This window comes from Scyliorhinus torazame, chromosome 22, assembly GCF_047496885.1.
Source record: "Scyliorhinus torazame isolate Kashiwa2021f chromosome 22, sScyTor2.1, whole genome shotgun sequence".
Classification (NCBI taxonomy): Eukaryota; Metazoa; Chordata; class Chondrichthyes; order Carcharhiniformes; family Scyliorhinidae; genus Scyliorhinus; species Scyliorhinus torazame.
This window is the reverse complement of record NC_092728.1, coordinates 109,197,742-109,212,218: the sequence shown is the minus strand read 5'-3', so window position 1 is coordinate 109,212,218 and position 14,477 is coordinate 109,197,742. Positions and strand designations below refer to the sequence as shown.

The window sequence follows — 14,477 nt, the reverse complement described above, 5'->3', positions numbered from 1 at the left end:
TTACACATCTGCCCATTACACATGTCATTACATACTTTTCCCTTTACACACCTGACCATTACACATCTGCCATTGCACACCTTCCCTTTTACACACCTGACCATTACACACCTGCCTATTGCACAACTGTGCATTACAGCCCTGCCCATTTACACACCTGCCCAACACACACCTGCCCATTTACACAACTCTCTATTACACACCTACTCATTTACATACCTGCACATTACACACCTGCCATTTTACACACATCTGTATTGCACACCAGCCCTATTACACACCCTCCCTTTACACACCTGCCCCATTCCCCGCTGGGTCACTGTCTGCACGTTCTCCCCGTGTCTGCGTGGGTTTCCTCCGGGTGCTCCGGTTTCCTCCCACAGTCCAAAGACGTGCAGGTTAGGTGGATTGGCCGTGATAAATTGCCCTTAGTGTCCAAAAACGTTAAGTGGGGTTACTGGGTTACGGGGATAGGGTGAAAGTGAGGGCTTAATGTGGGTCGGTGCAGACTCGATGGGCCGAATGGCCTTATTCTGCACTGTATGTTCTATGTATTACACACCCTCCCTTAACAAACCTGCCCCATTACATACCCTCCCATTACACATTCTCCCTTTGACACAGCTCCCCATTACACACCTGCCCATTACACACCTGCCCATTACACACCTGCCCATCACACACCTGCCCATTACAAACCTGTACATTACACCTGCCCATTTACACACCTGCCCTTTTGCATACCTGCCAGTTACACACCTGCCCATTTACACACCTGCATTTTACGCACCTGCTTGTTGTAATGGGGAGATGTGTAATTAGGAGCTGTGTAAAAGGGCAGGTGTGTAATAGGCACGTGCATAATGGGAAACTGTGTACTGGGCAGGTGTGTAACGGGCAGCGAGCTATCAGACAGTTTATTGCTTCGCAGGGTAATTTGAAAATCTGCCCAAGACAGTGAGAGACTGTGATCTGGATAAATAGAAATTTACTCCAGGAAACAACTCCAGGAGAATCCGGGAACAACATTGACAATCAAACCCCCACAAATTTATTGAAACTCTCAAATCAATTCAGCAGATCCATCAGTAAAATTGAATCAAGGCGCAGGCAGGAGCGAAGCCACAGGGATGATGTGGAGTTTAAATTCACTCTGTCACAGATGTGATTGCTGTTTCTGCAGCTCTGCTGTCTTTTATTACATTCTGTCAGCATCTCATCCCAGTTAATTTCAAATATCAATTTTACAGCAACTACAGCAAAGTGAATTGTCAGGAACAGGGACTGAGCTATTGATCCAATGGTGATTGTTTTTCTTGTTGAGTCCAATGGCTGCTTCCACTCCCAGCGCTCACTGAACACACTGCAGCCTCAGCAAGGCATCGCTCCCCATCCAGCTCCTGCACTCCTCACCACGTACAAGCACTGGAGGGAACGAGGGGTACACCGGGGAATACTGGGGCATCCTGGGCTTAAATGGGATCGACAGGGGTGCTCTGGGATCCTCTAGGATCCTCTGGTGATGATACTGGAAAAGCCTCGAGCTGCACTGTGAGATCCTATTTTTTTTATTCGTTCATGGGTTGTGAGTGTCCCCCACGTCCTCCCTCCGACACCATCTCTTCAGCCACGTATTCATCCAATATATCCTGCTATTTCTACTCTGACTAGCACGTGGCACCGTAAGTAATCCTGAGATCACTGCCTTTGAGGTCCGATTTCTTAACTTCCTTCCTATCTCCCTGTATTCTGCTTTTAGGACCTCATCCCTTTCTTTACCTATGCCGTTTGTGCCAATGTGAACCATGACCACTGGCTGTTCACCCTCCCCCTCCAGAATGTCCTGTACCCGCTCCGAGACATCCTTGACCCTAGCACCAGGGAGGCAACGCACCATCCTGGAGTCTCGTTTGCGGCCACAGAAACACCTGTCTATTCCCCTTACAATCCAATCCCCTATCACTATTACATTCCCACACTATTTACTCCTCCCCTCTGCAGCAGAACCAACCATGGTGTAACAAATTTGGCTGTTGCTGCTTTTCTCCGAAAAGGCATTCCCCCCCCCAACAATATCCAAAGCGGTAAACCGGTTTTGCAGGGTAATGGCTACAGGAGACTCCTGCACTGCTGCCTCGCTCTCTTGCTCTGCCTGGTGGTCACCCATTCCCTTCCTGCCTGGGAAGTCTGAGCCTGCGGTGTGACCATCTATCTGGACGTGCTACCACAACACTCACCCCCTCACAGACGCTCCACACTGTCCCCAGCCACTGCTCCTGCTCCGAAATCGGGGTTTCCAGGGGAGGCAGCTGTCCCTGGGAATTGGACGTGTTCCCGGTTTCCCACATGATGCAAGAGGAGCACACCATGGCTTTGGGTTTTGTCAAGACTTACCCTTTTAAATTAAACTGGTGGAAGATATCTAAAATCAAATAATATCAATTACTCCAGGGCCTTCTTCCCTGGTCGTTGTTACCACAGAATGTAGACTTTACAAACTATAGACCACAAGATATAGACCGAACAAACTATAAGTGATAAAAGTAAGAAATACGCCCCTGACCATGTTCACCCAATCAGCCCGTACCCCAGGGGGAGTCAGTGTGTGCGGGACCTATACCCCAGTGAGAGTCAGTGTGTGTGGGTCCCGTACCCCAGTGAGAGTCAGTGTGTGTGGGACCCGTACCCCAGTGAGAGTCAGTGTGTGTGGGACCCGTACCGCAGTGGGAGTCAGTGTGTGTGGGACCCGTACCCCAGTGAGAGTCAGTGTGTGTGGGACCCGTACCCCAGTGAGAGTCAGTGTGTGTGAGACCCGTACCCCAGTGAGAGTCAGTGTGTGTGGGACCCGTACCGCAGTGGGAGTCAGTGTGTGTGGGACCCGTACCCCAGTGAGAGTCGGTGTGTGTGGGTCCCGCACCCCAGTGAGAGTCAGTGTGTGTGGGGCCCGTACCCCAGTGAGAGTCAGTGTGTGTGGGACCCGTACCCCAGTGAGAGTCAGTGTGTGTGAGACCCGTACCCCAGTGAGAGTCAGTGTGTGTGGGACCCGTACCGCAGTGAGAGTCAGTGTGTGTGGGACCCGTACCCCAGTGAGAGTCAGTGTGTGCGGGACCCATACCCCAGTGAGAGTCAGTGTGTGTGGGTCCCGTACCCCAGTGAGAGTCAGTGTGTGTGGGACCCGTACCCCAGTGAGAGTCAGTGTGTGTGGGTCCCGTACCCCAGTGAGAGTCAGTGTGTGTGGGACCCGTACCCCAGTGAGAGTCAGTGTGTGCGGGACCCATACCCCAGTGAGAGTCAGTGTGTGTGGGTCCCGTACCCCAGTGAGAGTCAGTGTGTGTGGGACCCGTACCCCAGTGAGAGTCAGTGTGTGTGGGTCCCGTACCCCAGTGAGAGTTAGTGTGTGTGGGACCCGTACCCCAGTGAAAGTCAGTGTGTGCGGGACCTATACCCCAGTGAGAGTCAGTGTGTGTGGGTCCCGTACCCCAGTGAGAGTCAGTGTGTGTGGGACCCGTACCCCAGTGAGAGTCAGTGTGTGTGGGTCCCGTACCCCAGTGAGAGTTAGTGTGTGTGGGACCCGTACCCCAGTGAGAGTCAGTGTGTGTGGGACCCGTACCCCAGTGAGAGTCAGTGTGTGTGGGACCCGTACCCCAGTGAGAGTTAGTGTGTGTGGAACCCGTACCCCAATGAGAGTCAGTGTGTGCGGGACCCGTACCCCAGTGAGAGTCAGTGTGTGTGGGACCCGTACCCCAGTGAGAGTCAGTGTGTGCGGGACCCATACCCCAGTGAGAGTCAGTGTGTGTGGGTCCCGCACCCCAGTGAGAGTCAGTGTGTGTGGGACCCGTACCCCAGTGAGAGTCAGTGTGTGTGGGACCCATACCCCAGTGAGAGTCAGTGTGTGTGGGACCCGTACCCCAGTGAGAGTCAGTGTATGTGGGTCCCGTACCCCAGTGAGAGTCAGTGTGTGCGGGACCCATACCCCAGTGAGAGTCAGTGTATGTGGGTCCCATACCCCAGTGAGAGTCAGTGTGTGTGGGACCCGCACCCCAGTGAGAGTCAGTGTGTGTGGGACCCGTACCCCAGTGAGAGTCAGTGTGTGTGGGACCCGTACCCCAGTGAGAGTCAGTGTGTGCGGGACCCATACCCCAGTGAGAGTCAGTGTATGTGGGTCCCATACCCCAGTGAGAGTCAGTGTGTGTGGGACCCGCACCCCAGTGAGAGTCAGGGTTAAGAAGCAGCAGAATATTTGAAAGGCTGGGTGGTGTTAGTGATCTACAGTCTCCCAGTTAATATAAAGATGTGGATTGTGGCAAATTCATCTCTTGTTGAAGATGAAATTTATAGTCAACGCTGACACACGAGCTCTGAGTAAATGACCTACTTTATTAGTATTCTGCTCTGGATATCTCAATGCTACAGTCCGGAATGTGATCTGATATTGTCCTTGTACTGCAGCTGAGGTTATTGATAGTTTTATCTTCCTTATTCCGTGTGGATCCCCATTAGCATGTTACCCTTGCTCCATCACCCACCCTCACAGCAACAGAGACAGAACTACCTGATCAACATAGTGAATCATCACTTCAATCGGAATGAATGACCTTCGCGACCTTTCCGCATCATTGGTCCCTCGGCCTCTCTGACCATTCACCATGCTGCTGCCCAACCTGCCGTGGACTTTCGATTTGGCCTCACAATTCAATCTGTTCAAGTAAGGAAAGTGTAACATTAAATATGCACTTGTACCAGGCCCGGAGGGGATGTGCTGGACATTAATGATCTGACGTAAATCACAGCTGGAGCCGTCATGGGAAGTGGGAATGTGCGGAGTAGATCAGTAAAAGTCTCTCTCTCTCTCTATCTATTTCTTTCTCTCTCTACCCCTCTCTCTCGCTCTTTCTCTCTGATGCAGGGGCCATAACATGGGCCGGCACGGTGGCACAGTGGTTAGCACCATTCCTTCACAGCTCCAGGGTCCCAGGTTCGATTCCGGCTTGGGTCACTGTCTGTGCGGAGTCTGCACCTTCTCCCCGTGTGTGCGTGGGTTTCCTCCGGGTGCTCCGGTTTCCCCCCACAGTCCAAAGATGTGCAGGTTAGATGGGTTGGCCGTGATAAATTGCCCCTTCATGTCCAGGGATGTGTCGGTTAGGTTACGAGGTGTTGAGGATAGGGTGGGGTGGGTGGGGCCCTGGTGGGGTGGGTGGGGCCCTGGTGGGGTGGGTGGGTGGGGCCCCGGTGGGGTGGGTGGGTGGGGCCCCGGTGGGGTGCTCCGCCAGAGGGTGGGTGCAGACTCAGGGCTGAAGGGCCTCCTTCTGCACTGTACGGATTCTATGAACACAGACTGATAGAGATGGAAGAACAGAGAAACATGAAGGGACACAGAAAGAGAAAGATGGATAGAGTGATGGAGGTACACAGAGATTAAGGGAGGGTGAACCGGGGAGGAAGAGATTGAGGGACAGAGAGGTGTCGATGTGCTGCTGAAGTGACAACTACATCATTTACACAGAAAGGCAATGTGGAGGACACAGTACTGGGTGTGAGATGGAAGAGGATTAAAAGCAGGAATTGATGTAATAAGCTTTAAGGGAATGAAGCAGTTTTCACTCAGGCTTTAATGAAAGAAAGTGAAGCGAGCGCGTCACTCAATCAAACCGGGATTAAGTGGAGTGCTTCAATCCTTGGAGGACGGCTGCAATGTATCTGCTGCACAATGAAACACAGACTTTCATTCCAAAATGCCTCTCTCGATTTCAATGTCAGGGTCTCTGATTTACTCTCTGTTCTCTGTCAGGAGGCATTTACATTCTGTGGCTCAGTGGGTGGCACACGTGTCCCTCAATCAGAAGAAAGCCATTCAGCCAATGAGCCGGCTTTGAAGGTGTGGTGGTATGTATTAGGGGTAACGTGGTACCTGTGAAGCCGAGAGGCTATTGGCTGACAGGTCCCGGGTCCTGGTTGGATCTGCCGACTCCTGGCTCCGCCCTGAAGGCGGAGTATAAGAGCTCGAGCTTCTCCCCGCAGCCTCATTCTGTTGCTGAGCTGCTGGGGACAAGTCTCGCTTAATAAAGCCTAGATAGACTTCATCGCTTCTCGTCTCGCGTAAGTCATTGTGCGCTACAATTTATTAAGCGAGCTTAAAAGACTATGGAGCTCCGGATCGCCCCGGAGTGCCTGCGGATCAGCCCCCACGCAACGAACTCGGCGGCCGTGTTCAAACACTGGCTAGCATGCTTCGAAGGCTACCTCCGGACGGCCCCCGGCCGGATCACGGAAGAGCAGAAAATGCAGGTCCTGCATTCGAGGGTAAGCCCGGAAATTTACTCACTAATAGAAGACGCAGAGGATTTCCCGATGGCGCTCGCATTGCTGAAGGGCATCTACATCCGGCCCATAAACCAGGTCTACGCGCGCCACCAACTCGCGACGAGACGGCAAATTCCCGGAGAATCGCTCGAGGAATTCTACCGCGCGCTGCTGATTTTGGGACGAGGCTGCAACTGCCCGCCGGTGAACGCGATTGAACACACAGACCTGCTAATTCATGACGCGTTCGTGGCAGGTATGAACTCTCCCCAAATTCGTCAAAGACTTTTAGAAAGAGAGTCACTAGGACTCTCAGAGGCACAAGCCCTTGCGGCCTCCCTTGATGTGGCCTCGCAAAACGCCCGCGCCTACGGCCCCGACCGCGCGGCAGCCCCTCGGGCTCCATGGACCCCCGTCGCGACCAACTCCCCGGCACCCCCCCTCCCCCCGCAAGCTTGCGCGGTTAAAGCGCCAGACCATCCCGGGGGGGCCCGCTGCTATTTTTGCAGACAAGCGAAACACCCCCGGCAGCGCTGCCCAGCCCGCGCAGCTCCTTGTAAAAGCTGCGGCAAAAAGGGCCATTACGTGGTAGTGTGCCAGTCCCGGGGGGTCGCCGCAATCCCCGGAGAAGAACGAGGACAGTACATCCCAAACACCCCCCAACCCCCCCCCCCCCCCAGCGCCCCATGTGCGACCCGCGGGCGCCGCCATTTCGGGCACCACGAGGGGAGGATTGGCGCCGCCATCCTGTGACCCCCCCAACCACGTGCGACCCATGGGTGTGGCCATTTTGTCCACCCCCGGCCGCGTGCGACCCATGGGGGCGGCCATTTTGTCCACCCCCGGCCGCGTGCGATCCATGGACTCCACCATCTTGGTTGACAACAAAGGACCCCAGCATCGACGGCTCCATGGGGTCCGAAGAAGACGCCGCGACACTACTACCACGACTGGCTTCGGTGACGCTGGATCAATCGCAGCCCGGATGCTCCAGGCGACGACAACAACGGTGCTGATCAACGGACACGAGACGCCGTGCCTGATCGACTCCGGGAGCACCGAAAGTTTTATTCACCCAGACACGGGAAGACGCTGTTTTCTGACCATCCATCCAAGCACGCAAAAGATTTCCCTGGCCGCAGGATCCCACTCAGTGGATATCAAAGGGTTCTGCATCGCAAACCTAATGGTGCAAGGGAGGGAGTTCCAGAACTACAGGCTCTATGTCCTGCCCCAACTCTGCGCGCCCACATTACTGGGATTAGATTTCCAGTGTAACCTGCAGAGCCTAACATTCCAATTTGGCGGCCCAATACCCCCACTCACTATCTGTGGCCTCTCAACCCTCAAGGTTGAACCGCCGTCCTTGTTTGCAAACCTCAACCCGGATTGCAAACCCGTCGCCACTAGGAGCAGACGGTACAGCGCCCAGGATCGGACGTTTATCCGGTCTGAAGTCCAGCGGTTGCTGAAGGAAGGCATAATCCAGGCCAGCAATAGCCCCTGGAGAGCCCAGGTGGTAGTTGTGAAGACCGGGGAGAAGCAGAGGATGGTCGTAGACTACAGTCAGACCATCAACAGGTACACGCAGCTAGATGCGTACCCTCTCCCCCGCATATCCGACATGGTCAATCGGATTGCTCAGTATAAGGTCTTTTCCACCGTGGACCTCAAGTCCGCCTACCACCAGCTCCCCATCCGCCCAGGAGACCGCAAATACACGGCCTTCGAGGCAGACGGGCGGCTATACCACTTCCTAAGGGTCCCATTTGGCGTCACGAACGGGGTCTCGGTCTTCCAGCGAATGGTTGACCAGCACGGGTTGCAGGCCACATTTCCGTATCTCGACAACATAACCATCTGCGGCCACGATCAGCAGGACCACGACGCCAACCTCCAAAAGTTCCTCCAGACCGCTAACGCCCTGAACCTCACATATAACGAGGAAAAGTACGATTTTGGCACAAACCGTTTGGCCATCCTGGGATACGTAGTGCGCAATGGAGTAATAGGCCCCGACCCCGAACGCATGCGCCCCCTTATGGAATTTCCCCTCCCCCACTTGTTCTTTAGTAGATGTACGAGGCAAGTTTTTTACGCAGAGGGTAGTGGGTGCCTGGAACTCACTACCGGAGGAGGTAGTGGAGGCAGGGACGATAGGGACATTTAAGGGGCATCTTGACAAATATATGAATAGGATGGGAATAGAAGGATACGGACCCAGGAAGTGTAGAAGATTGTAGTTTAGTCGGGCAGTATGGTCGGCACGGGCTTGGAGGGCCGAAGGGCCTGTTCCTGTGCTGTACTTTTCTTTGTTCTTTGTTCTTTGTTCACTGCTCCAAAGCCCTGAAACGTTGCCTGGGCTTCTCTTCATATTACGCCCAGTGGGTCCCCCAGTACGCAGACAAGGCCCGCCCGCTAATACAAACCACTACCTTCCCCCTGTCGACAGAGGCTCGCCAGGCCTTCAGCCGCATCAAAGCGGATATCGCAAAGGCCACGATGCGCGCCATCGACGAGTCCCTCCCCTTCCAGGTCGAGAGCGACGCATCCGATGTAGCTCTGGCGGCCACCCTTAACCAAGCGGGCAGACCCGTGGCCTTTTTCTCCCGGACTCTCCACGCCTCAGAAATCCGCCACTCCTCAGTGGAAAAGGAAGCCCAAGCCATAGTGGAAGCTGTGCGACATTGGAGGCATTACCTGGCCGGCAGGAGATTCACTCTCCTCACTGACCAACGGTCGGTAGCCTTTATGTTCGATAATGCACAGCGGGGCAAAATTAAGAATGACAAGATCTTGAGGTGGAGGATCGAGCTCTCCACCTTTAACTATGAGGTCTTGTATCTCCCGGAAAGCTGAACGAGCCGTCCGATGCCCTATCCCGCGCCACATGCGCCAACGCACAACTAGACCGCCTCCAAGCCCTCCACGAAGACCTCTGCCACCCGGGGGTCACCCGATTCTACCATTTTATAAAGTCCCGCAACCTCCCCTACTCTGTGGAGGAGGTCCGTACAGTCACCAGGAACTGCCACATCTGCGCAGAGTGCAAACCGCACTTTTTCAGGCCGGATAGTGCGCACCTGATCAAGGCTTCCCGCCCCTTTGAACGCCTCAGTTTGGATTTCAAAGGGCCCCTCCCCTCAACCGACTGCAACGCATACTTCCTGAACGTGGTGGACGAGTACTCCCGTTTCCCCTTCGCCATCCCCTGCCCCGACATGACAGCGGCCACAGTCCTTAAAGCCCTTGACACCATATTCACACTGTTCGGTTTCCCCGCGTATATCCATAGCGACAGGGGGTCCTCCTTCATGAGCGACGAGCTGCGCCAGTTCCTGCTCAGCACGGGGTATAGCCTCGAGCAGGACGACCAGCTACAACCCACGGGGGAACGGGCAAGTAGAAAGGGAGAACGGCACGGTCTGGAAGGCCGTCCTACTGGCCCTACGGTCCAGGGATCTCCCAGTTTCCCGGTGGCAGGAGGTCCTCCCGGACGCTCTCCACTCCATCCGGTCGCTGCTGTGTACCACCACTAACCAAACGCCTCATGAGCGCCTCCTTGTCTTCCCCAGGAAGTCCTCCTCCGGAACGTCGCTGCCGACCTGGCTGGCGGCCCCAGGACCCATCTTGCTCCTGAAACATGTGCTGGCACACAAGTCGGACCCGTTGGTCGAGAGGGTCCACCTTCTCCACGCGAACCCGCAGTACGCCTACGTGGCGTACCCCGACAGCCGACAGGACACGGTCTCCCTGCGAGACCTGGCGCCCGCCGGAAACACACACACACCCCCGACACCGATCACCCCCTCCCTGCCACCGGCGCACCCCGCGACCGCCCCCTTCCCGGGGGGATTGGTCCTCCTCCCGTGCCCGCCCAGGAGTAAAACAGGAACAAACAGCGAAACGCTCCCGGAGACGACAACGCCTGAGCAAGCACCTGCACCACCACCGGGGCTGAGGCGATCGACGAGGAAGACCAGACCGCCCGCTCGACTCGGGGAATCCGCGTGACACCAAGAAAAAGCAAGAATGTTGTTGTAACAAAAAAATTTTTTTTGCCCGTATTGTAAATAGTTCTCACAAACTTGGACATAGCCCAGTGTAGGGCTAAAGCTGTATTAACACAGTCCGAAATTTGTTCCAGGGCCAGCCTTGTAAACCCCTACCACCAGGCGAACCACCACCCCGCCGGGTTCCTTTTTAACAAGGGGTGAATGTGGTGGTATGTATTAGGGGTAATGTGGTACCTGTGAAGCCGAGAGGCTATTGGCTGACAGGTCCCGGGTCCTGGTTGGATCTGCAGACTTCTGACTCCGCCCTGAAGGCGGAGTATAAGAGCTCGAGCTTCTCCCCGCAGCCTCATTCTGTTGCTGAGCTGCTGGGGACAAGTCTCGCTTAATAAAGCCTAGATAGACTTCATCGCTTCTCGTCTCGCGTAAGTCATTGTGCGCTACAGAAGGCAATGAATTAACCAACCCAATGCCTGTGAGGGAGGGGGTTTGTACCCCACGGGGCTCCCGGGGAGATTAATCGGGTCGTCCTTGTGGGTCTCGTGGGAGGTTTAACCCACCCCCCCCCCCAAAGTGAGTAAGTCCCTCTGAAGTAGGGAGTGTAGGAGGACACCCCCTCTTCGCTCAGGGCTGCACTTCCCATGGCTGCAGGGCTGGGTCGGGAGGTGTGTAGCGTGTTGGGGATCACTGTTTCCGCGATGACAGTCTGGGGGTACCGCTGGTGACTGCTCACTGGCAAGGTCGCCGCTGGAAATCTCGGATGTCTGGGTTCCCATCTCAGAGTCCAGTTCCGCCACTTCCCGCATCTGAGTTCCATGCTCCCATGTGGCAGGCTGGTGTGGCTGGAAGAAGGTTCCTCTTGTGGGGCTTGGCCTAACAACGGTCCTGTTCTCTTGAGGTGATCAAGGTGCTTCCACACTGTCCGTTTGCGCACCTTGACTTGGCCCAATACTGGCTGTTGTACTGCAGTCCCTGTAACCCAGCGGGCTCCGTCCCCCAGGTTTCAGACGTGCACCCCGTCTGTGTACCTCCATCATGGTTGGGAACCTCTGCAGGTTCTGACTGCGTTGCACTCTCCAGCCAATATCGGGGAAGGTGAGGCTGAGGCGGGTCCTGAGTGTTCGGCCCATCAACATCAACGTCCAGCCACTTGGAGTGGGCGTCTAACGCCGGTAAAAACACGGACCCTTGGAAAGGTCGGCTAATTCAGCGTGCAGGCGTGCCTAAGGCCGGCCTGGCCAATCCCACGGATGTAGCAGCATGGCTGGCGGGAGTTCTGATGCCCCTGGCGTGTGGCACATTGTTGGGTCAGTCGTCAGAGCTGGTCACCACACATCGCTACCGGCCAGAATCTTCATCTTCGATACCCCTGGGTGTCTGTTGTGCAGGTCCTGGCGAATCGCCTGTCCGTCCTGGCCCATGATCACGACCTGAGCCCCGCACAGGAGACCCTGTCGTCCACACTGAGCTCCTGGATTTGGCACCAAAGTCCCCGAGTTCTTCCGCCTGTGTAAGAGGATGAGGCGTACTTTCACCAATACTGACTCTTTTCATGCCCAGTTGCGGATCTGGGTGGCAGTGACCATAGATTCATATCATAGAATTTACAGTGCAGAAGGAGGCCATTCGGCCCATCGAGTCTGCACCGGCTCTTGGAAAGAGCACCCGACCCAAGGTCAACATCTCCACCCTATCCCCATAACCCAGTAACCCCCACTCAACACTAAGGGCAATTTATCATGGCCAATCCACCTAACCTGCACACCTTTGGACTGTGGGAGGAAACCGGAGCACCCGGAGGAAACCCACGCAGACACGGGGAGGATTTGCAGACTCCGCACAGTGACCCAAGCCGGAATCGAACCTGGGACCCTGGAGCTGTGAAGCAATTGTGCTATCCACAGTGCTACCGTGCTGCCCAAGAACGTTTACGTGAAGTTATGGGTCGAAACAACTTCATCAGCCCTCGGTGGGGGTGGGGGTAGGGGTGGGTATCTCCCAATTATTTTTTTTCCCAATTAAGGGGCAATTTAGCGTGGCCAATCCACCTACCCTGTACATCTTTGGGTTGTGGGGCTGAGACCCACGCAAACACGGGGAGAATGTGCAAACTCCACACAGTGACCCAGGGCCGGGATTGAACCCGGGTCCTCGGCACCGTGAGGCAGCAGTGCTAACCACTGCACACCATGCTGCCCCCTCATCTGCATTCACGATCTACGTCCCTAGGCGCTGCTCAAATGCGTACTCGCACGCCGCTGGCATTAGGGCCCATCTTTGTATCTGGGCAGACGCCATTGGTGGGGTCACCTTTGTTGTGTTATGCTGCTACGGATAACACAGGCTGCTACTTGATGCAGTCTTAACTAAAGGATGCTCCAGACTCTGAAATTAGTCCAACATGTTTATTGAACTATTAACACAGTTCTCAAATGGGTTCGACTCGCTGCTAATCTAACTGTAGTAACTCAGTCTAACTGTACCAGCTTGCTCTAAGCCACGTGCTGGGGTGTGATGCTGCTGATCAACCCTGTCTAACTCTCTAGATGTCTGTCTGTGGAAAGAGGCAGGGTGTGAGTGCCTCATCCCTTTTATAGTGTTTATGTCATGCCCCCTTGTGGTGATGCCACCTCTGAGTGTCCTGACTGCCCATTGGTTGTGTCCTATTCTGAGTGTTCATTGGTTGCATGTTTGCATATCATGACAACCTTGTCCAGTTTAATAAGCCCAAGCAATGTGGTCCATCAGGACGGTGAATCGGTGCCCGTACACATACTGGTGAAATTCCTTCACAGCGAATACGACAGCCAGACCTTCCTTCTCCACCTGGGCGTTCCTCAGCAGCCAAAGTCTGTGATGCGTATGCTGCCGGCCACTCCCGCCCATCAGCCATACGTTGGGATAACACTGCGCCGATTCCGTAAGGCGAGTAGCCGCGTGTCACTAAAAGGGCCTTGGATGGGTCGTAATTGGTCAACATCCCCGATGATGTTAGCTGCCGCATTACCCTGGTGAAGGCCTCCCCCAGAGGCGCCCTTGACTTGGCCCAATACTGGCTGTTGTACTGCAGTCCCTGTAACCTTGGTGCTTCTTCGGCAATGCAGCACCGGTGGGAGGGTGGTGGCTACACCAGGAATAACTTCCCCGTATTAATTTATGGAGCCAGGCCTTGCTTTATCACTCGTACCTTCTCCTCAGCCGCCGTTTTGATTCACTCTATACCCAAATTACGTGGCTCCCTTGGTTTGAAAGCACTCTTTCCCCTCTTGAGGCGGGCGCCAGTTTCGGAAAACCAGCAGAGGGCTTCCTCCAGGTTGGTCACTGCGGCTGTGTCCTCAGCCCCCTACTATACTCCTGAAACACCTATGACTGTGTGGCCAAATTCCCCTCCAACTCGATTTTCAAATTTGCTGATGACATCACCGAAGTGGGTCGGATTTCAAACAAAGACGAGACAGAGTACAGGAATGAGATAGAATGACAATAATCTCCCCTCAATGTCAACAAAACGAAGGAGATTGTCATCGACTTCAGGAAGGGTAGTGGAGAACATGCCCCTGTCTACATCAATGGAAACGAAGTAGAAAGGGTCGAGTGCTTCAAGTTTTTAGGTGGACAGATCACCAACAGCCTGTCCTGGTCCCCCCATGCCGACACTATAGTTAAGGAAGCCCACCAACGACTCTACTTTCTCAGAAGACTAAGGAAATCATAGTGCTGCTTCATGGCGCCGAGGACCCGGATTCAATACCGACCCTTGTTCATTGTCCATGTGGAGTTTGCAATTATCCCCGTGTCTGTGTGGGTCTCACCCCCAAACTCAAAGATGTGCAGAATAGGTGGATTGGCCACGCTAAACTGCCCCTTAATTGGGAAAAGAAATGAGAAAAACAAATCTGTCCTAAATGGCCTACCCCATATTCTCAGACTGTGACCCCTGGTTCTGGACACACCCACCAACGGGAACATCCTTCCTGCATCGGCCCTGTCCAGTCCTGTTAGAATTTTATAGGTTTCTATGAGATTCAATTTTCTGAACTCCAGCGAGAACAATCCCAACCGAGTCAATCTCTCCTCATACGTCAGTCCCGCCATCCCAGGAATCAGTCTGGTAAACCTTCGCTGCACTCCCTCGAGAGCAAGAACATCCTTCCTCAGATAAGG

The 14,477-nt window shown here is 54.5% G+C and overlaps 1 long non-coding RNA gene across 1 annotated transcript in view; it reads right to left on the bottom strand.

Annotated features, from left to right (window-relative positions):
- Nucleotides 1-4,694, bottom strand: part of LOC140398850 (uncharacterized) — a 13,130-nt gene extending 8,436 nt beyond the window's left edge. The window contains exon 1 of the long non-coding RNA XR_011937593.1: nt 4,553-4,694. This is a non-coding gene — a long non-coding RNA (uncharacterized lncRNA). The remainder of the gene's footprint in view (nt 1-4,552) is intronic.
- Between the last annotated feature and the right edge of the window lie 9,783 nt (nt 4,695-14,477).